This window comes from Molossus molossus, unplaced genomic scaffold (genome assembly GCF_014108415.1).
Source record: "Molossus molossus isolate mMolMol1 unplaced genomic scaffold, mMolMol1.p scaffold_m16_p_12, whole genome shotgun sequence".
In the NCBI taxonomy this organism is placed as follows: Eukaryota; Metazoa; Chordata; class Mammalia; order Chiroptera; family Molossidae; genus Molossus; species Molossus molossus.
The window spans coordinates 13,625,938-13,648,855 of NW_023425347.1; the positions used below are offsets into that span (position 1 = coordinate 13,625,938).

General features: G+C 40.1%; 1 pseudogene; it reads right to left on the bottom strand.

Annotated features, from left to right (window-relative positions):
- Nucleotides 1-4,140: 4,140 nt before the first annotated feature.
- Nucleotides 4,141-11,875, bottom strand: LOC118626214 (annotated as a pseudogene).
- Nucleotides 11,876-22,918: the final 11,043 nt, after the last annotated feature.

Here is a 22,918-nt window from a genome sequence, read left to right on the forward strand (position 1 = left end):
TTGAGTATGATGTTGGCTGTAGGTCTTTCATATATGGCCTTTATTATGTCGAGATATGATCCCTCTATTCCCACGTTGCTGAGTGTTTTTATCAGAAATGGATGCTGGATTTTGTCAAATGCTTTTTCAGAATCTATTGATATGATCATGTGGTTTTTTTAAATTTTTTTTATCCTCACCTGAGGATATTTTTCCATTTTTTGTACAGATAGAGTGGGAGGGAGAGAAAGGAAGGGAGAGACAGACAGAAACATCGACGTGAAGGAACACATCGAGTGGCTGCCACCCGCACGACCAACCAGGGCCGGGGACAAACTGCAACCGAAGTACGTGCCCTTAGCGGGAACCGAACCCGGGTCTCTCCGGACCGCAGGCCGACGCTCTAACCGCTGAGCCAAACTGGCCAGGGTGATCATGTGGTTTTTATTCTTCATCTTATTTATGTGGTGTATCACATTTATTGATTTGCGAATATTGTACCAGCCTTGCATCCCTGGAATGAATCCCACTTGGTCATGGTGAATAATTTTTTTGATGTATTTCTGGATCCGATTTGCTAATATTTTGTTCAGGATTTTGGCGTCTATGTTCATCAGGGATATTGGCCTGTCGTTTTCTTTCTTTGTAGTGTCTTTTTCTGGTTTTGGAATTAGAATTATGCTGGCCTCATAGAACGTGTTTGGAAGTCTTCCTTCTTCTTGAATTTTTTGAAATAGTTTGAGGAGAATGGGTATTAGTTCTTTTTTGAATGTTCGGTAAAACTCCCTCGTGAAGCCATCTGGGCCTGTGCTTTTGTTTGCTGGGAGAGTCTTGATTACCTCTTTAATTTCCTTAGTTGTTATTGGTCTGTTCAAATTTTTTATCTCTTCCCGGTCCAGTTTTGGGAGACTGTGTGTTTCTAGAAATTTGTCCATTTCACTTAGATTGTCAAATTTGTTGCCATATAGTTGTTCATAGTAGTTGTTAACAATCTTTTGTATTTCCGTGGTGTTGGTTGATACTTCTCCTCTTTCATTTCTGATTTTGTGTGTTTGGGTTCTCTCTCTTTGTTTCTTGGTGAGTCTAGCTAAGGGTCCATCAATCTTGTTTATCTTTTCGAAAAACCAGCTCTTTGTTTCATTGTTCCTTTGAATTGTTTTTTTTTGGTCTCTATGTCATTTATTTCTGCTCTGATCTTTACTATTTCCTTCCTTCTACTTGCTCTGGGGTTTTCTTTTTGTTTGCTTTCTAATTCTTTAAGTGGTGAGGTTAGACAGTCAATTAGAAATTTTTCTTGTTTTTTGAGGTAGGCCTGTAGTGTGCTATGAACTTCCCTCTCAGAACTGCTTTCGCTGCATCCCATAGATTTTGTGTTGCTGTGTCTTCATTTTCATTGGTTTCCAGGAAGTTTTTAATTTCTTCCTTGATCTCCTTGGTGACCCATTCATTGTTTAATAACATGCTATTTAGCCTCCATGTGTTGAAATGTCTTTGCATGTTCTTGTTGCAATTGATTTCTAGTTTCATGCCATTGTGATCTGAGAAGATGCTTGATATGATTTCAATCTTCTTAAACTTGTAGAGATTTAGTTTGTGTCCTATCATGTGGTCTATCTTTGAGAATGTCCCATGTGCACTTGAGAAGAATGTGTATTCTGTAGTTTTGGGGTGTAATTCTCTGTAGATATCTATTAAATCCATTTGGTCTAGTGCTTCATTTAGAGTCTCTGTTTCCTTGCTAATTTTTTGCCTAGAGGATCTATCCAGTGCTGTCAATGGGGTGTTGAAGTCCCCTGCTATGATTGTATTGTTGTCGATTTCTCCTTGGAAGTCCTCCAGAAGATTTTTAATATATTTTGGTGATCCTGTATTGGGTTATATCTTCCTGTTGGATAGATCCTTTTAATATTATGTAATGGCCGTCTTTGTCTCTAGTTATGGTCTTCATTTTGAAATGTATTTTATCAGATATGAGAATTGCTACCCCAGCTTTTTTTTGCTTTCCATTTGCTTGGAAAATTTTTTTCCATCCCTTCACTTTCAACCTATGTGAGTCTTTTGTTGTGAGGTGGGTCTCTTGTAAACAACATATAGATGAGTCATGCTTTCTTATCCAATCAGCTACTCTGTGTCTTTTTATGGGAGCATTCAATCCATTTACATTTCAGGTGATTATTGATATGTACTTATTTATTGCCATTTTTGTTTAGTGTGGTTCTATTTTTCTTCCCATTTCTCCTGCTAATTACAGCAGTCCTTGTAACATTTCTTGCAGTGCTGGTTTGGTGCTAATGTATTCCCTTAGCCTTTTTTTGTCTGGGAAGCTCTTTATTTGACCTTCTATTTTGAATGATAGCCTTGCTGGGTAGAGGAGTCTTGGATTCAGATCTTGTTTTTAATGACTTTGATTACTTTCTGCCATTCCCTTCTGGCCTGTAGTGTTTCTTGTGAGAAGTTAGTTGAGAGCCTTATGGGGTTTCCTTTGTAGGTAACTTGTTGCTTCTCTCTTGCTGCTTTTAGGATTCTCTCTTTGTCTTTAATTTGTGGCATTTTAATTACTATGTGTCTTGGTGTGGGCCTGTTTGGGTTCTTCTTACTTGGGACTCTCTGTGCTTCTTGAACTTGAATGCCTTCTTCCTTCACCAAATTAGGGAAGTTTTCTGTCACTCTTTTTTTGAATATATTCTCTATCCCTTGCTCATTTTCTTCTTCTTCGGGGACTCCTATGATGAGAATATTATTATTTTTTCAGTTGTCCCACGGTTCTCTTAAGCTGTCTTTCTGTTTTTTAATAGTTTTTTCCTTTTGTTTTTCTGATTGGTTTATTTTTTCTACCGTGCCTTCTAATTCACTGATCCGGTCCTCAGCTTCCTCTACTCTGCTTTTTAAACCTTCCAATGTGTTTTTCATTTCTGATATATCATTTTTTATCTCTTCTTGATGGTTTTTAATTTCCAATTGGCTTATTTTCAGTGTCTCTATGTCCTTATTCATGCTGTTCAGCTTCCTCAAGATCATGGCTCTGAATTCTAGCTCTGTTAACATGCCTAGTTGCTCCACATTGATCTCATCTTCGGTGGAGGTCTCTTGCTCTTTCATTTGGCTTCTGTTTCTGTGTTTCACCATTTTGGCTATCACTGTGGGCTTTGGAGCCTGTCAAGTTTTCCCTGTGGGTGTTGGTGTTCTGCTGTTTGTGGCTCCCTCTCCTGTGTTTAGATGAGCGAGGGAGGACCCATGTTAAACACCACTGTCAAGTCTTACTTTCCTGGTTAAAGTTGCCAGCCCAGGAAAGGTACTGTTATCCTCTAGCTTTTTGCCTGGAGGCTAGCAGTCAAGGTTACTTGATGAGTTTTGGGTTGTCAGTTGATTGAAAAACTCCCTCAGGTGCTCAGAACACAGGGGCTTTCACGAGGGTGGGGCAGATGCTGGTTGTTAATGAGCCTCAATTAGCACTGCACTCAGCAAAAGCTCTGAGCGCCCTCCAAATCCCGAGTGTCCCCACACAGTTCCAGTCCAGTCTGCTCTCCCTCTGCCAGAGCCCCAGGTGAGTGGCTGTGGCTGTTTTAGCCTCTGTCCCGGCTCTGCGCTGTGGAGCCGCCTGGGAGTGTAACCCGAGGGCACTGCTCCCAGCTGAGGCCGCTGCAGAGCTGCGGACCGTGGGCTCCCAGCCCCCGTCTTGCGCCTTCGCATGCCTACCAGGATCGAGTCAGTGTCCCTCGTTATATGGTCCTCGCAAGCTGCTTTTCTGTTGGTTTTTCCTGTCAATTTGTCTGTGTTATAGTTGTAATTCCAGTTTGGTTCTGGGAGACGGTCTGTGTAGCTTCCGTTCACTCTGCTGCCATTTTTCTCCTATTTCTGGGTCTATTTTGTTCCTTAGTTTGTTTTGTTCATTATATACCACAAATAAGTGAGATCATGTGATATTTGTCTTTCTCTGCTTGGCTTGTTTCACTAAGGATAATACTCTCCATGTCCCTCCATGTCATCTCAAAGGATAAGAGATCTTTCTTTCTTACAGCTGCATAGTACTCCATTGTGTATATGTACCACAGCTTTTTTTTATCCATTTGTCTACTGATGGACATTTGGGCTGTTTCCAGTGGAGTTTTAATCTTGCCTGATACTATGAAATAGGGTAAACCTTGATCAGTGGTCAAATTCTTAACTTTTGCTGTTCAACCATTTTTCTTAATCTTGTAGTCTGATTCCATATATTCCAGAAGACTCAAGATTTGTAATGAACTTACAAGATGGAGGGAAATTTCTTGCTCATGATTTGCCTGAAATCTTGGCTTGTGTCCATTTTATGAAACAAACGATATGCTCTGAGAATGCCCACAAATTCAGCTACTAAAACTACTTTAAAGATCTTCTTTGCTAGTGGTTCCAAAGTGGGGGCCACCCTGACTCACACACACGTGGGACTGCACTTCTATAATAACTCTTATTATGTTTGTTTTTAAACATATTTTTACAAGGAGACAGGGTATGTTACTGATCCTCCTTAATCAAGTCCAGAGTCAACAGTTACTGAGGGTTTGTGATACTTGTTTAATCTTCTTCTTTCCTTCCTTTCTCCCTCCTCCATTCCTCCCTCCCTCCCTCCCTCCCTCTCTTGCTCCCTCCCTCCCTTCCTTCTTTCCTGCAAATTAGTTTAAAACTTTTTAGCCCTTTATGTAAATACTAATCCTCCAAACCTGTTTTGTTTTTGTTTTTGATGGACCCATTGAATCCATGTTCTCTCTGATGGTTGAGAAGAAGAGAAATGGCATGAGGCCCGATTCCTTTGTTTTCCGAGTGGGTGCACACACACGAGCTTTCTAACCACTCGGTGTGGGCAGGATAAGGCACTCATTTCCTACGTGAATACAAATGAATCAATTCTATTTTATCTCAAGAGAACTGTTTGAAAATACCTAATAGGCATAATGAGCTCATGGGTTAAAATGGTGGAGTTTTCAGAGAAACACTGGCCATGTGTCATGAATGCAGTATGTGTGGAATACTGCTTAGGTATTGCCACTGCGGTTCCCAGTCGTCCCCTAAAAGCATTCCTTTCGTCTTGGTACACTCAGTTCTTCTCAGCTCATTCTCACACTCAACACTAATCCCCCTTCAGGACTTTGATTCAACATTTTCTTCTCCGATGTCCCAGAAAGGTAAGCTACCCTTTCCTCTGTATATGAGCAATGTCCTGTAGATATATTTTAGGACTGATATATTTCAGATATTATTCAGCTCTGCCATTTACTAGGTATGTGATCTTAAGATTAGTGCTATGATAAATTCTAGAGTTTTAATACATGCTGACTATTATAACAGTATATTCTAACTGATTTCAAAAAAAGTTTTTATTATAAAAAATTCTAAACACAAAAAATTAGAGAAAATAGAATGATAACCCTCTAAATCCCAGAAAACTAGATTACTTCTCGGAATATTATATTCTTTTTAAGAGAAAGGCAGCAGGTCAATGTTGAATTGAGTTTCTCTGCTTTGGGAACTGCTTGTACATACAGGGCACAAGCAAAGGGATGTGCATTCTTGCATATCCTATATGGTGGGGGAAAGAGGTCATTGCATTTGTTGTTTTTTTGTAATTCAAAACTCTAGGTGTGATATATTAGAGATCTCCTTGGATTCTGTTCCATAGCCCCCTTTCTATTGAAAGATACAGGCAGGCATGGATTCCTCACCTATAAGAAACTTAAGCCTTTATTTCCACATCTGAAAAATGGGCCAAGTAATAGTACTTGGCAGAAGTTTATTTTGAGAATTAAATAAAATTAGGTGTATAGAGAACTTGGTACACACTATTTTTCATTGATTCTGAGACTCACACTTTTTCACACTTTGACATCTCTAAAATATGTCTTACAATCAATGATGCCATGATTTAATTTGTAGCATTTTCTTTCTTTCTTTCTTGGTGGTTAATAAAATAATAGCGTCTTAGATTGATAGAGTTTTAGATTCCATGAAATATTGCAGACAAGTGCTTAATGAATATTAGCAAACAAGATAATGATAATGTAGAGTTTTCTTAATTCACCCAAATCACAGCATGTATCATAGAAACTTTACTCTTTGCAAAAGGAAGGTGTTAAATTCCCCAATAGTGGATTCATCTATTTCTTCTTGTAGTCCCATTGTTTTTTGTCTCATGTTATTTTGATACTCTGTTGTTAGGTGCATACACATGAAAAATTATTAGTCTTCTCAGATTATTGATCCTTTTATTATTATATAATGTCCCTCTTTATCCCTGATAACTTTTCTTGCTCTGAAAGTTATGAAGCTCTCTATGAAATTAATATAGCTACTCCCCCTTTCTTTTGGTCAGTGTTAGCATGATATATCTTTCTCTATACTTTTACATTTAAACTATGTGTCTTTATATTTAAGGTGGGTTTCTTGTAGACATCATATAGTTTAGGTCTTGTTTTTTGATTCACTCTGATAATCTGTCTTTTTATTTGTGTATATAGAGATTTGATGTTTAAAGTGATTATTGAAATAATTGGATTAATGTCTACCATGGTTGTTACTGTGTTCTATTTGTTGCCCTTGTTCTTTGTTTTTGTTTTGTCTTTCACTCTTTTTTCTGCCTTTTATGGTTTTAATTGAGCATTTTCTATTATTATATTTTCTGTCCTTTCTAAGCATATCAACTTTACTTCTCTTTTCACTGTTAAAAAAATTTTTTTTTTCCTCTATTGATTTTAGAGAGAAGGAAAAGGAGAGAGAGAGAGAAACATCAATGAGAGAGAACATTGATTGGCCGCCTCCTGCATGCCTCGCACTGGGGATTTGGCCCACAACCTAGACATGTGCTTTGATGGGGAATCGAACCGGAGACCTCTTGGTGCATGGGTCGATACTCAACCACTGAGCCACATCAGCCAGGCTTTTTTTTTTTTGTACTGTGTTTAGTGGTTTCCCTGAAGTTTCCAATATACGTTTACAACTAATTCAAGTCCACTTTCAAATAACACTATACCACTTCACGGGTAGTGCAAGTACTTTATACAACAAAATAATTCTAGTTTCTCCCTCCCAGCTCTTATGTTATTACTGTCATTCATTGTAATTATACAGAAGTACACATGTGTATACTCATGTATATACATAAGCATATACTTATACATGGCATATACATAAGCATACATAATTGAGTACATTGTTGATATTATTATTTTGAACAAACTGTTACCTGTTACATCAATTAAGAATAAGAAAAATGCTTTATTTTACCTTTACTTTTAAATTCTCTGATGCTCTTCCTTCATGTAGATCTGATTTTCTGACCTATATCATTTTTATTTTCTCTGAAGAACTTCTTTTAACATTTATTGTGAGTCACGTCTACTGGCAATAAATTCCTTCAATTTTTGTTTGAGAAAATCTTTAATTTTCTTTCACTTTTGAAAGGTAATTTTGTCAGTTACAATTCTAGGTAGGTGGGTTCTTTTCTTTCGGCACTTTAAATATTTCACTCCGCCTTCTTCTTGCTTGCATGTTTCTGAGAAGTTTGGTATAATTCTTATATTTACTCCACTATAAGTAAGTTGTTTTTTTCCTGTGGCTTCTTTCAAGATTTTTTTCTATATATTTGATTTCTGTAGTTTAAATATGCTATCCTTAGGCATAATTTTTTATTTTAACAATATTATTATTATTTTCATTTATCCTGCTTGATGTTCTCTGAGCTTCCTGGATCCATGGTTGGGTGTCTGACATTTGGGAAAATTAATTAATTAGGAAAAATTCTCAGTTGTTATTGCTTCAAATATTGCTTCTGTTCCTTTCTCACTTTCTTTTCTGATATTCCTATTGCATGCATACTACATCTTTTGTAGTTATTCTACAATTCTTATATATTTCATTCTATCGTTTTCTGTCTTTTTTTTTTCCTCTTTGTTTTCCAGTTTTGGATGTTTCTATTGTAATATTCTTCTTCTTTTTTATTTTTTTATCCTCATCCAAGGACATGCTTATTGATTTTAGAGAGAAAGGGAGGGAGGGAGGGTGGGAGAGAAAGAGAGAGAGAGAGAGAGAGAGAGAGAGAGAGAGAGAAAGAGGAAGAGAGAGAGGGAGAGAGAGAGAGAAACATCAATTGTGAAAGAAAAACATTTATCAATTGCTTTCTGGTATGTGCCCTGACCAGGAATTGAAACTGCAACCTAGGTATGTGCCCTGATGGGGACTCAAACCCACAACTTTTTGGTGTATGGCACGATGCTCCAAACAACTGAACCACCCAGTCATGGCTATTGTCATATTCTTATGCTCAGAGATTCTTTCCTCAGAAGTGTTAGTCTACCAATAATCTCTTCAAGGCCATTCTTTATTTCTGTTACAGTATTTTTAACCTCTTGTATTTCTTTTTGATTATTTTTAGCATTTCCATTTCTCTACTTACATGATCCATTTGTTCTTTTTTTTTTTTTTTTTTTTATCCTCACCCAAGGACATTTTTTTCCATTTTTTGTTCAGACAAAGTGGGAGGGAGAGAAAGAGAGAAAGAGAAACATCGATGTGAAAGGGACACATCAAGTGGCTGCCACCCACATGACCAACCAAGGCCGGGTGCAACCAAACTGCAACCGAGGTACGCGCCCTTAGTGGGAACCGAACCCAGGTCTCTCTGGACCGCAGGCCGATGCTCTAACCGCTGAGCCAAACCGGCCAGGGCAATCCATTTGTTCTTGAATGTTGTCTACTTTTTTGAACAAAACTCTTAGCATATTAATCACAGATCTAAAAAATTTATGGTTTGATAATTTCAATATTCCTGCCATATCTGACTTTGGTTCTAATCTCTTCTAAACGTGTATTTTCCCTTTTAGTATGCTTTGTAATTTTTGTAGAAAGGCATGTACAATGTTCTAGGTAAAAAGAACTGTGGTAAGTATGTCTTTAGTAATGTAGAGTAAAGATGTAGGGGAGGGGAAGAATTCTATAGTCCTATGATTAGGTGTTGGTCTTTTGGTGAGTCTGTGTCCCTGGACTGTGAACTTCAATGGTGCTTCTCAGTGTCTTTTTTTTTTCCTCCCTTTAGGTGGGATAGGATGGCTGGAGGGAATTGAACTTGTGTATTTTCCTTCCCCCACAAAGATGGCTAGAACTGACTAAAGTTGTGTATTTTCTTTTGTCCATGTAAGTCAGGCTCTGGTAAAACTCAAGTAGGTTAGGCTCTAGTAAAATAGCCTCTTTCCAGGGAAGACCTTGTTAAGAAGAACAGAATGCTCTGGCAAATCTCAAAATGGTTCCTTTTCCCTCCACCTAATTGAAGCAAGGGGGCATTTTTCTCCAATATTCCCATGAGGACCTGGTAGAGCTCCTGAAGGTAAAACTCACAAAAGTGTGGGCTCCCCCATGACTGGGTCCTTGTGAAGTTTTTATCTATCATGTTTGTCCACACTGAACGTCCAGAAATTCCTCAGTCACAGTTCCAGTTTTTCTGTCCAACACTGTTTCCCTTGCTGTTTTCTCCTAAGGTAAGTTGTGGTTCTCTATATTCTCCTGTCTCTCCAATTTTGAGGGTGGTGGTTTGCCCTATGTTTACTTTTTGGCTTGTTCATCTTTTTACCTGTTGTTAGGGCAGAGTGAAGACTTTCAAGTTCCTTATATGTTGGACCAGAAGTTTATGTTTTTAAAAGAATCTTTTCAAACTATATGTGTCAAAAAACCAGACATGGATATAAAAGTCTCTGCCATAGTGGTACTGATTAAAATCAGAGGGGAATTCTCTGGCAGGTTCATTGGAAATTTTGGGTCAGATTCTGTGGAGGAGAATTTGGGGCAGAAGCAGAGCCAATTCCTGACAGTGTAGGAGTTTGGTTCTAACTTCAAAAAATTTCCTTCCAAATTTGTTAGTCTAAATATTATGAATGAGTTATAATTTTTAGCTGATTTTTTTTGTGTCCATGAACAAGGTAAGTCTTGCTACTTGAAGGCCCCTGATAAATTAAGAGTGTTTGAAGTACAAGAATAAAAAGCCCGTTGGTGCTGAGATGCTGTTCCTGGGGGCTCCAAAGTTTTTGCAAGTATCTTAATAAATACACATAAGTGAAAGGTGGAAAAATAACATTTGTTATGCTTTCTTTCAATGTCTGTACCTTAGATGTAATAAGAAAATTATTAGTAGTTTATAATGACAGTCTTATATTCTTGAATGTAGTAGGAATGACCTTGAAATGCATCTCAACCCAATGAAGACATCAAAATCCAATAAAGGCCTAGGAGTGCATAAAAATTACTTGAAGTTACATTTTTTGAAAAAGTTTCATAGAAGATATTCATATGAAAAATGATAGAATAATTGATGTAGGTAAAATAGTTAGTATTTTTATTTCAAGTTAGCCTGTGGTATTAGCACTTGATAGGTGCTTAAACATTGAATGTCTTTTTTTTTTTTTTTTTTTTTATCCTCACCCGAGGACATTTTTCCATTTTTTGTTCAGGTAGAGTGGGAGGGAGAGAGAGGAACAGAGAGAGAGAGAGAGAAACATCGATGTGAAAGGGACACATCGAGTGGCTGCCACCCGCACAACCAACCAGGGCCGGGGACAAACTGCAACCGAGGTACATGCCCTTAGCGGGAACCGAACCCGGGTCTCTCTGGACCGCAGGCCGACGCTCTAACCGCTGAGCCAAACCGGCCAGGGCAACATTGAATGTCTTATCAAAATTTACTTTTTCTTAGATTTTGGATTAAGTTTATTTTCACATTTTCTAGAGGTAAGTAGTACAATATAGTGGTCAAGAGTGTCACTTGGGAGTGGTTTGAAATCCTGCTCCCTGATTCATTATGTGTCTGACTTGGGGCAAGTTACTCAGTTTGCTCATCTGTAAAATGGTGATGCTGTGTGTCCTCAGGGCTATTATGAGGATCCAATGGGATAATTCACATAAAACTCTTAGAATGGCAACTGACATCCTGAAAGGACTCAATACATGTTAGCTATTTTTATTTTAATAAGAAAACATCATTCAGAGATACACAATGTATGAAGGAAATTGAAAGATAAACTCTCAGTGCTTACTGAGGAGTGCAGGGGACTGCTTTTCTTTTTAATTGTTGAAAATATTACAGATGTCCCTCTTTGTTCCCCATTGACCCCTTCCCACTCCCACCCGGGCCTGATTTTCTTAAAATATCTTCACACTGTCTTTCATTTCTACAGAAGGTGGTTAATCTCTCCTTCAGTCACTCACCCGTCTTCCCAGATGTTCAGTTCCAAGAACACACAGCCTAGGCCTGATGGAATGGAGAGAGAAGTCAGGGGAAACACAAGCAATTTCAAAAAGGGCGGAGAGGAACTAAGAAAAAAGCCGGAAAACTCTGGAGTAAACTTACTCTTCTGACAAAAGGTACAGAGTAGGCTGCAGAATTCTTTTTCATGCTTGAAACCAGAGGTTAGCAAACTTTCTCTGTAAAGGGTCAGATAGCACATACATTTGGCTTTGTGGACCATGCATCTCCATCACAACTACTGAACTCAGCTCCTGTAACACACAGCAGTCATAGATGGTATGTAACAAACTGATCCTGGCTGTGATATAATAAAACTTTATTTACAAAAACTGGGGGTGAGCAGTAGTTTGCTGACTCCTGATCTAGAATACATTTGAGGGGGGTGTAAAGCATTCGTTACTTTCCCCGTAAATTTGCCTCAGATGGAAATTGGAAGTTTCCCACGACTCTCCCCATCTCCTTTGCTCCAGTCATTTTCCACACCCTGAGTCTGAGTTCTATTTTGGTGGTGACCCCAGAGGTCAGCCTTGGTTTGTCCAGGAGTACGGCAGTATGTGTGCACAGGCGCAGCCTCCGGATTCTCAGAATGGAGCTCGTACAAGATGAAGCCTCACGATTACACTGATGAACTTGCATGACTGTAATATCTTGGTCCTTTATAGGACATTCTCAGGGTTAGAACATGGAAAATGAAAAGGTGAGGGGGTGGGGGGATGTGATGGAGGGAGAGTGTCTAGGAGGGAAAAAGGAGAAACATCTGTAACAAAAATAAATTAATAATAATGAAAAAAGACAAAGAAAAGGTGAGAGGTTTAGAAAGTTCCAGAAAATGAAGCTTAATTTAAGTGGCACTACTTGGCACCCCACTCAAAACATTCTTCACCAAACACAAACTTATGTCCTCACAGGAGAGGCCACGTCCCCAGACTGCCGGTGAGTCCCCAGACTCCGCATGTATTCTGTCCTCCCCCAGCCTCCACTTTCCCTGGGCCAGAGAAGGAGTGCCCTCTCATTTTTTGGTTATAAAGTTTTATTTTGATTGCTTTGGATTTATCTGCTTATCTGTTGTATTTTCATTTTTTAATCTTAAATTTAATTTATTTTATTTTTTCCATCAGCACGTATCCCCTCTATGCCCTCTTCCACCCCTTCCCCCCGCTGCAATCACCACATGTTGCCCATGTCCAGGAGTCCTCTCTCTCCTTTCTCTTCTGTTGCTCAGTTCCGCCATTCCCTTCCCCAGAGCGGTCTGCCTGCGCTCCGACTAGGAGTCTGTCTCTGTTCTGCCCATCAGTTTTGAAGTCTCGTTTGCCATTTCGGCCAAGAATGCTGGGGTCCTCTCAGAAACCTGTCCTGGGTTTCAACGTTGATCAGGTGGCATGAAGAACGGGCTAGACTTTGCTTTGCTACAGATGAGGAGTCTGTGTCTTTCAAGATCTCTGTAAGAAGTGCTCATATCCCACCTTTCTTCCTTTATGGCAAGCAGCCCAGTGCCTCACACTCAGTAAATATCTGTTGATGTTATTTTGAGCTTATGGCAACTGTGACTATGTCCCTTTGTATTTTAGTTTGACTAAAGATTGCTTTTCTAGTTCCAGAGCAGAACTGAAGCTTTTGTTTTTGTTGGGGGGAAAACAGATCTTTGCATAGAGACATAGACTCAGAACAAAACAGATCTGTCTTCCTGAGACTTGTAGGGGAAAGGGTTGGGAGGTCTCAGGAGTCTTTAGGGGAGTTAAGAGTTACAGTGCCTTTCCGCTCTAGGTAAGGGTTGGGTGCAGATGGACAGCACATATACAGCCCACTGATCCTGGGGAAAGCAGAGGCCTCTACTACCCAGTGGAGGGAGAGACAGCGCTCCTAGGAGCTAGTCCGCCCAGGTGGACAGTGGCTGTCTCCTCCATTGCCTTAGGCTCTTGTAGGGAGACAGCCAGAGGGCTCCTTCATGGAAGCAGCTGAGTGTTATCCTCATTCTTATCAAGAAGGTTAGATCACAGGGGCTAGTGGCCTTATCATATCAGGGACAACTAGTTTTTTCACATATTACCAACTAATCCTTTAAAAACCGACCATATGGTTACATTTCAATCATATTACTGGTGTCTAAACAAAACCGTCATATTATAATCAAGTTGTATCAGCAGCTTTATTGCTAAGGGCCTAGGGTTTCAAATACTTTATGGGAGAGCTGATGACCTAAGCAAGAAAGTCTGAATTCACACTAGCATTTACTTGGCTGTTTATGCCTGTGCATGGAAGCCCACGGAGGAAGGAGTTTTCTCTAAGAAAGTCTACCCAAGACATGTTAGTAATGTTTTGTTTATTTTACTCTGATACTGCATTTTTTTCTCATTCATTCACTCAAATATTACTGGAGTGTCCCCTAAGTACCATGAATTATCCTAAGGACTGTTGATACCATAGTGGAGAAAATACGCAAAAGGCTTGCCTTCATGGAGCTTACATGGAGAGTCTGACAATAAACAAAAAACAAGTGAAATATGTAAATATCAGTTATTGATAAATCCATGGAGAAAAATACAGCAAGGAAGGAAGTTAGGTAGCCACAGAGGTGTGGACTAGTGGGGAGGGGCACTTTATTGAATCCAATGAATGGGGAAGATCTCACTGTTAAGCGTGAGATGACAAGAGCCCTAAAGGAGGCTAGGGAATGAGCCATATCGATACTGTAGTTAAGGGCATTTGAGCCAAAGGGAACAGGAAGTGCAAAGGCCCTGAGGTAGAAATTCTAAGTGTGTTTGAAGAATAGGAGGCAACTATGGCTGGAGGGGAGTAAGGGGAAGAAAGGAAAAAGAGAGGCAGAGGAGCCAAGGGTATCCCTCAATCACCAGCCTATGTTTTCTTTTAGGATTTTTATGGTTTTGAGTCTAACATTTAAGTCTTTAACCCATTTTGAGTTTATTCTTAATTCGGTGGTCTAGTCTCATGTCTTTGCATGTATTTGTCCAATTTTCCCAACACCACTTATTGAATAGACTATCTTTACCTCACTGTATTGTTCTTGCCTCCTTTGTCAAATATTAATTGACCATGATAATATAATTTCTAATGATATTATTATAGGCAGTAGAGCAAGAGGGCCAATGACCATGTAGGCCAATGGGCAAACTGTTCACTGTCCAGGGGCAGCCTACTCTGGCATTCTGGGGTGGGGAGCACCCATAGTTTCCTTCTCAGTTCTCTCTCTCATCCAGAAGAAGACATCGGGACACTGTGGGCTGCTCTATCCTCAGCTGTATTTAATTCTCCTGGGAGCTCAGGGAGCACTCTTGGTTTCTTTGACTCTTTTACTTTTCTTTACTCTTTGCAAACTCTTTCTAGGCCCTTTTGTCATTGCTGTTTTATCATATTGCCTTTGGATTAAAAAAAAAAGAGAGATTTTACAATCCCTGTTCTGGCCAGTGACTGGGTGGCTGACCTCCTCGTTGGCCAACAGCCTCTCCCCCGAAGTCCATAGTATATATGTTTACCTGGTAAATTTCCTCAGGTTGCAGGAGTTCTCTCTTCAGTGGCTCCCTCTTGCTTATTGTCAAGGCTTCCCATTCCAGCATTCAGAATCTTCTCCTGATGCCAGGCTGACTTTGGCTGCTGGTTAAGCAATTGTAGTTGCTTCTGCCTGTGTTCCTTTGTTTAGGCTTTTAGCCTCAATTTTCTAAGTCTCTGCCACATCCCAAAGCTTATTTCCCCCCAAATGTCTGTCACCCGACCTTTGGCTTTTCTTATCCCCCATTGGACCAATGGTGGTGGTGGTGGTGGGGTGGTCCTTGCATATGCTGTTCCTTTCCTAGAATATCTTTCCTTTTGTTTTTCACTTAGTTCTTTTATAAAACTCAGTTTAAACCTCATCTCCAGCAAGGTGACTCAAAGGGCTCTATCTCTGATTCCACAGTGTTTACTGCTATAGTAGAAGACCATACTGCATTGAGATGTGTCTGTCATGGCCTGCCCTTCCAGACAAATAGAACGTAAGAACATAAGCCCCTGCCAATTCTGTGTTTTTAAATTGGCAAGCTGCCTCCATGCTGTGTGTCCCCATATGAGTGAGTTTTGTCATCATTATTTGTTTTGTTGAGGTCTGTGTGGCAAATCCGATTACTTTTACATGTCCACCTCCATCTATTGCTCCTTGGCTTCTGGCTTCTTGCCTCTTTTGCTAATGGTGGCTTCTCACTGTTGGTATCTGGATACTGAACTTCTTGTCATGGACTTGACTTTCTCTTGGGTCTGATCTAGTTTCCACTCCCAGTGGGTTTACTGCTAACCTCTCAGGGTAACAACTCAACCCAGCACAGAGTTCCCTTGGGTCTTACCTCAGCACCAACTCACAGACTGACCACACTCAGACCTGGTTTATCTGAGACGCTGAAAAAAACCCTGAATAATTTACTCAGAAGGCACATGCACTGTAATCAGATTACAGAAAACAATGAAAATATGGGAAGGTGTGAAATAGACAAAAAGCAGGGTCATATATGATGTTGACTTAATTTTGTTTTATAGACAGCAAGCCCAGACTACTACAGGAAAAAGAGAGAGAGCACCCCAAACAAGCATTGGCAAGAAGATGATTAGAATCCAACTTGAACTGGACTAAGAAGGCTGGATAAAAGCCACAAATATAGAAAATCCCCAAATGTGCTAAAATAATGAGTAGAATGTAAAAATCTGATGTGGTCTAGTTTGTGTCATAAATATCAGCTATACCAACATTCAACAAAAATTTTGGTTTCTGGTAAGAACCATCACTTTATTTGACTTTTTCATTTGGCCTTTACGGCTCTCACCAGCCCTGACTGGTGACTTTAGTTTGAGGGTCATTTTTCACAAAGAAACAAAGGTAGCTACACCAGTCAAGAACTCGAGTTCTGCCTTCTCTACTTTACTAACTGTGTGTCCTTGAGTAGATTTCTTAACTTATCCATGCCTCATGTTCCTTCTCCATTGAATATAATACTTCCATACAACTCTTAGCACAAACTGCTTGGTACATAGTAAACACTCAAAGGTAGCTATTATTGTTGCTATGTCTGAAAATTACTGTGTAAATGACAATTAGTGGAGAACAACACATTTCCATTGAGATTTCTATGGTGGGTGGTTGGACAGACTTAGTCACTGACAAGCTAATGGGTTTCATTCACACACCTGCGGTTAGAATTTGTGGCTTAGAAAAATTACAAATTATTACATGTCATGAACCGTCAGAGTCATGCACAATTATTCGAAACCTCACATGTCAAATCTGCCAGTGCTTAGGGTCCATGATACTTTCTTCTCTGTCTGTTGGAAAGAACAGCTGGACACCAGGCTGCGTGTGCTTGTAAACAATTATTAAATTACCCTGTAGACTCGTCTTCTCCAAACAGAATGAACTTGGTTCTTTTAACCTTTTCTGAGCATGGTTTTGATTTTCCATCTCTTTAATCATCTCTGTGGCTCTTTTCTGAACCTTCTCCAAGGTCTTCACGTCCTTCAATTTGCTATGAAGTACCTAATTTCTCAAAGTTCTCAGCTAAATGTTTTCACAGCATGGGATATAACTATATCATTTCTAGATGCCCTCCTGTAATTTATGCACACACTCATGCCTTCTTTTACAATTTGCTGTTATGCCATGGAATCACAGTACCATCCTACATTTGTATAGCAAAGGTAATTTTCAAAGGGCTTTCTTACGTGTATTTTTTCTGATCTACATTACAATCTAGTGAGCTAGGTGCAATCATCCCCCTTTCTCAGATAAGAAAACTGAGATTCAAAAGAATTCAGAGGCTTGCCTGAGGTCACAGAGACAGTACATGTTGTGGCTGGGACTGGGTCTTAAGACTGGTCACTAATTCCAATGTTCTTTCAACCGAATCCAGGCTCATGCCTATAAACAATTTGTGAAGTACACGGTCATCTAAATAATTTTCCGCTCTACTTCCCAAGAGCTCATTTTTTCCCCACTGTAGTTGGGTCGGTTTAATTAATTTCTCCCCACCAAACCTTTCCATTGTCCTTCCATTTGACTCACTGATCTTTCAGTTCTTTGACTGCTGTGTGGTGGGGCTGAGTAGCCAGCTGGTGAAAGAGTGTCTCACATGGAGTGTGTCCCATTATTAAGGGCCTTAGAGAGATGCTTTTGAAACCACTGAATTTCCCTTTGGTATTATTTCAAAGTACTGATCCTGAGTTTACTCCTAAGGATCCACATTGCGATGAGAAACTTTTACCTATAGGGTTCTTTGCTCACTGCTTCCATTAAAAAAGATATTTTGGCCCAGCCGGTGTGGCTCAGTGCTTGAGCATTGACCCACGTACCAAGAGGGCGCCAGTTCAATTGCCGGCAGGACACATGCCCAGGCTGTGGACCAAATCCCCAGTGTGGAGCATGCAGGAGGCAGCCAATCGATGTTCTCTCTTGTTGATGTTTCTATCTCTCTCTCCCTCTCCTTTCCTCTCTAAAAATCAATAAAGAAAAAAAAAAGATGTTTTATTGTGAGGGCAAAGGTGATTCCAAACCTTCTCCAGCGCACACTGTCTTGTATAGTCCAAGGTGTCTGGCGCACTTCCTGAGTAAGGCTGGCTTCTCTTGTACGTGACCAAAGTCTGCAGAGGGTAAGGAGATCAGTCAGGTCAAAGGTTAAGGATCCACCTCTTAGTGTTTGTGTAAGTGCACAAACACTATCCTGTAGGAGTAATAAACACTGAATGCTAAATACTAAAGAGGTAAGCACATTCATAATTCTGGATCCAGAAATCCTTATATTATTACCAAGGAAGGATTAAGAAGAAAGCTCACCCACCTATTTGTTGGATATTTTGAAAATGAACTCACTGGTTGATTAAATTAACAAGTCAATTAACCAAAATTTTTTTAAAAAATTTATTTTTAAAATTTAGTTTAGAGAGGAAAGGGGAGGAAGGAGAGAGAAAGAGAAAGAGAAACATGGATGTGAGAGAGACACATAGACTGATTGCCTCCCCTATGTACCTTACCAGGGATTGAACCTGAAACGTAGGTATGTGGCCTGACCAGAAATTGAAACCACGACCTTTCAGTGCAGGGATGATGCTCCAACCACTGAGTCATACTGGCCAGTGTAAGTCAATTAAAATTTTAATGTATCCCCACACACATTCACAACAACCGTTAAATATTTAAAAAAAAAAAAATGCTGGGGCAGGGCCGTAGATAGTAAAGGTTAGAGAAAGAGAGTGGTAATCGCTCTCAGTGTTTCCCAGACATGCTGCACATGGGGGTGGGAGGAGGATAAAGATGGTAAATGGGGTCAAATATATGGTGATGGAGATGTAGACTTGATTTTGGTTGGTGAGCACACAATGAAATATACAGATCATGTATTATAGAACTGTAGAGCTGAAACTTATATAATATTATTAACCAATGTTACTCCAATAAATTTAATTTTAAAGGTGGGGGGTGGAGGGTATAATAAATAATAATTTCTCCTGCCCCTGCCATTCTGATTTAATTAGTATGAATTGGAGTCTTGAATCAAGATTTTATTTAAAGCTCCTCAGGTGACTTAAAGCAGCCACAATTGAAATATGATAAGAGAGGGTGAGGACAAGATCTAAGGGTCACTGCAGGCAAGTTCCTCATATCACCTGGCTTGGGCTTGCCTGGCTTTGACCAACTGACCCTAATATTGGGTACCATCAACAGGATCGAATTGTACCTGGCAGGGGTGGAAAGTATATGAGTGTTCATCATCTTGAGGGAACTTGGATCTGATGACTTGGCTGTATTTTCCGGTGCCATGTCATCCCCTGGACTCCTCTGGAAGAAGACCTTGCTGGAAGAGCCTCTGGACTGTACCGCCAATGGATTTTTAGTATCCTCCAGGGAAGCTTTTTCTAAATGAATTTGGTCATAAAAATTTCCTGAGCTGGTTGTTAAATATGAATATTCCCAGATCCTTCCCCTGATTCATGAGTTCTGTGAGGGGTCACTATGGTCTGTATAGTAAAAAGTGCTCTGGGTCAGTCTGATGGGCAGGCAAGTTTAGGAAATTTAGGATACATGAGATTCAGTTGAGGAGCTCATTGGATGTGTAGATTTCCCAAAGACGCCTGAAATGAAATTTAATAGGTCTAGGTTGGGGCCCAGAACTCAGCAATCTCAACCACTCTGCCATACTCTACATGTTGATCTGATGCAGATGATGCTCTTGCTACATTTTTAGAAATGCTTCCCCTCGAGGCAACTGTTATTTATGAAGGGCCTACTATGGGCATGATCCTGTCCAACCTGTTCTAAACCTTTGAGCATACTTATTCCCCATCTCAACCTTCTGTCCTCCCAAGCATGTCCAGGACTCATGCTGCTCCTTGATGCTCAGGTGTTGTTGGGAATCCAGATAAGTATGTTCTCAGCTTCCTCATCTTCCCATTTTCACACATTGCCAAGGTCCCTGCAGTTCTCATGCCCAAACCTGCCAACATTATGTATCTCTGCTTTTCTAAAATGTTTTTCTTCATTGATATACTAGAGATACAGAGGAAAAGAGAGGGAGAGAGAGATGGAAAAATGGAAAAATAGATGAAAGATAACATCTATTGGCCACCTCCTGCATGCCCCCCACTGAGGATCACGCTTACAACCTGGGCATGTGCCCTGACTGGGAATCGAACCAGCGACCTCTTAGTGCATGGGTCGACGCTCAACCACTGAACCACACCGGCCAGGCTCTCTGCTTTTCTAGATGGTTGAGGAAATTATGTTGGTGTATAGATCATAGTTTGAGAAATAATGGGCATGTACATTGTCTAAAAGTGAGAGTTATTCTTCTCTAAGATTACATTAAAAGGGATTCAGGTTTAAAGGATAAGAGTATCATAATGTCTTTAAGACTGATTTTCCAGAAGTTGCAGACACATATACAATGGCATTTATATATCAACTCTTGGTAATGGGTCGTGGTGTAATAGTCATAACAATAAAACCAGAACAGTTAAGCTATGTTAGGCTACAATATTATGCACCCCAATTCTAAAAGGATTTAAAGGCATTTATTGACTCAAGTAGTTGAAGAGCCCAACATTCTAGAAAGTTTCAGGAGTGCTTTGATTAACTCCCCAGATCTGGTTCTCTGAGATGACTGTGGCTTTGTCTTGCTCTGGTGGTTGGCTTCATTCTCAGTCTGAATTCTCAGAGTAGAAATGACTGCAGAGTTTCTGGCTTTCCGTGGGCAAGGCACACCTTTCCAGAGGAAGAGAAATTCCTCTTTCTCCAACCATTTAACAGTATCCTGAACATCCCTATAATTAATTTAGCTTGGGTTATGCACTTATCCCTAAACCAATAATTAAACTGATTGGCACATGGCAGTCAGGATCCACCCTGGAAATGCATTAGTGTGATACCCAATCTTCATGATTTAAATTGTGATGAGGTGGGAATGGATGCTTTCTTTGAAGGAAACCAACAATATCCATTATAAAAACAATATATGTAATTCTATAAAAATAAGACTATATTCTAGATGTATTATTTTCTATTTTTCTCCTTTAATAGAGGATGATGAGGAGTGCCTTTGAATGGGGTCAAAATGATCTCTCTAAATGCTTGACCTAAAAGTGGTTGGTTGAGACCCCAGCTTTTCATGGAAGGCCAGCCAATTCCAACAGTGACTGAACCAGCTATGTGTACAAGCTCTGCCTCCTGGGCAGCTTTGGGCCCAATAATAATTGCTACTGTCTATTAATATATTATGTTAAGTCGTTCCCACAGTTTATCCTGTTGACTTTTCATAAAGTAAGTTCATTCACTGTGGAAATAATGAGGGCCAAAGGAGTTAAGTACTTGCCCAAAGTCACACAACTGGTGAAAGGCTGGGAAAGACTGGACTGGGACCCAGGAGCACCGGCTTTTGAGAAAGAGAAGCCCACATTCTTTCCTCTTTGTGCTGCCTCCTAGGAAGCTGGGAAATGGGATTCAGGAGGAATATTAATTCTGCTTGCCACCTATTATCTATTTTTTTTTAAAATCTTTATTGTTGAATGTAAAATGTATTACACATGTTCCACATGTTTCCCCCATTGACCCCCTCCTCCCCCCTCCCGCCCCCCTCCCGCCTTTTCCCACACTATTGTCTGTGTCCATTGGTTATGCATATAAGTTCTTTGGTTTATTTCTTTCCACCCCCCAACCCCTTTCCCTTTGAGGTTTGTCAGTCTAGCAATGAATTTGTACTTCTTAATCCCTTCACCTTTTTCACCCATTCCCCCAACCCTCCTCCCATCTGGCAGTCAACAAAATGTTCTCTGTATCTATGAGAATGTTTCTGTTCTACCTGTTCATTTTGTTTGTATATTCCATTGTCGATAGATATGTATTCATTGCCATTTTGTTTGTTCATATATTTTATCTTTTTCTTCAAAAAGACCCTTCATCATTTCATATAATAACGGTTTGGTGGTGATGAACTCCTTTAACTTTTTCTTGTCTGGGAAAGTCTTTATATGGCCATCGATTCTAAATGACAGCTTTGCAGGATAGAGTAATCTTGGTCGTAGGTTCTTGTTTCTCATCACTCTGAATATTTCTTGCCACTCCCTTCTGGCCTGCAAAGTTTCTTTTGAGAAATCAGCTGACAGCCTTATGGGAACTCTCTTGTAGGTAACTAGCTGCCTTTCTCTTGCTGCTATTAAGATTCTCTCTTTGTCTTGAACCTTTTGCATTTTGATGATGACGTGTCTTGGTGTGGGCCTCTTGGGGTTCATCTTGTTTGGGACTCTCTGTGCTTCCTGGACTTGTATGTCTGTTTCCTTCACCAAGTTAGAAAAGTTTTCTGCCATTATTGTTTCAAACAGGTTTTCGATTTCTTGTTCTCTCTCTTCTCCTTCTGGCACCCCCAAGATGCGAATGTTGGCACATTAGAGTTGTCCCAGAGGCTCCTTACAATATCCTCATTTTTTTGGATTCTTTTTTCTTTTTGCTGTTCTGATTGGGCATTTTTTGCTTCCTTATATTCCAAATAGATGGTTTGCAACATACTCTACTATTGAATCTGTGTAAATTATTTTTTATTTCAGTTAATGCCTCCTTCAATTCTGACTGTGCATCCATGATTTCTGACTGGTCCTTTTTTATGCTCTTGAGGCCCTCACTAAGTTCACTGAGGTTCTCACTAAGTTCATTTAGCATCCTAAGTTCAAAACAGCAGTATTTTGAACTCAGCATCTGTTAGGCTGCTTATCTCCATTTCGCTTAGTTCTTTTCTTGGGGTTTTGTTCTGTTCTTTCAGTTGGGACCTGTTTCTTTGTCTTCTCATTTTGGCTGCCTCCCTGTGTTTGTTTCAGTGTATTACTTAACGAGAAGTATGGGGCTGTCTGAGACCAGATGCTGCTCATTTGAAAGAATCTAGGAAAAACCTGAAGCAGGATCCAAGACAGGCCAATCCTATGGTTATGCAAGTGGCAACAGCTTGGGTGGGCCTGAAATTTGGGTGGGGCAGGGCGGGGCCTCAGTGAGTCAGCAGGGCGGGGCTACCAGTGTGACCCAGGTTGCTGGAGTCCCAGATATGGCTTCTGTCTGCCGCCCCAGGGAAGGGATCACCAAAGGAACAAAGGCCTCTGACAGCATGTTTGTCCCGGAGAAAGCCCCCTCTCCAGCCCTCGCTCCAGTGCCAAACAGCTCAGTTCTTCCCT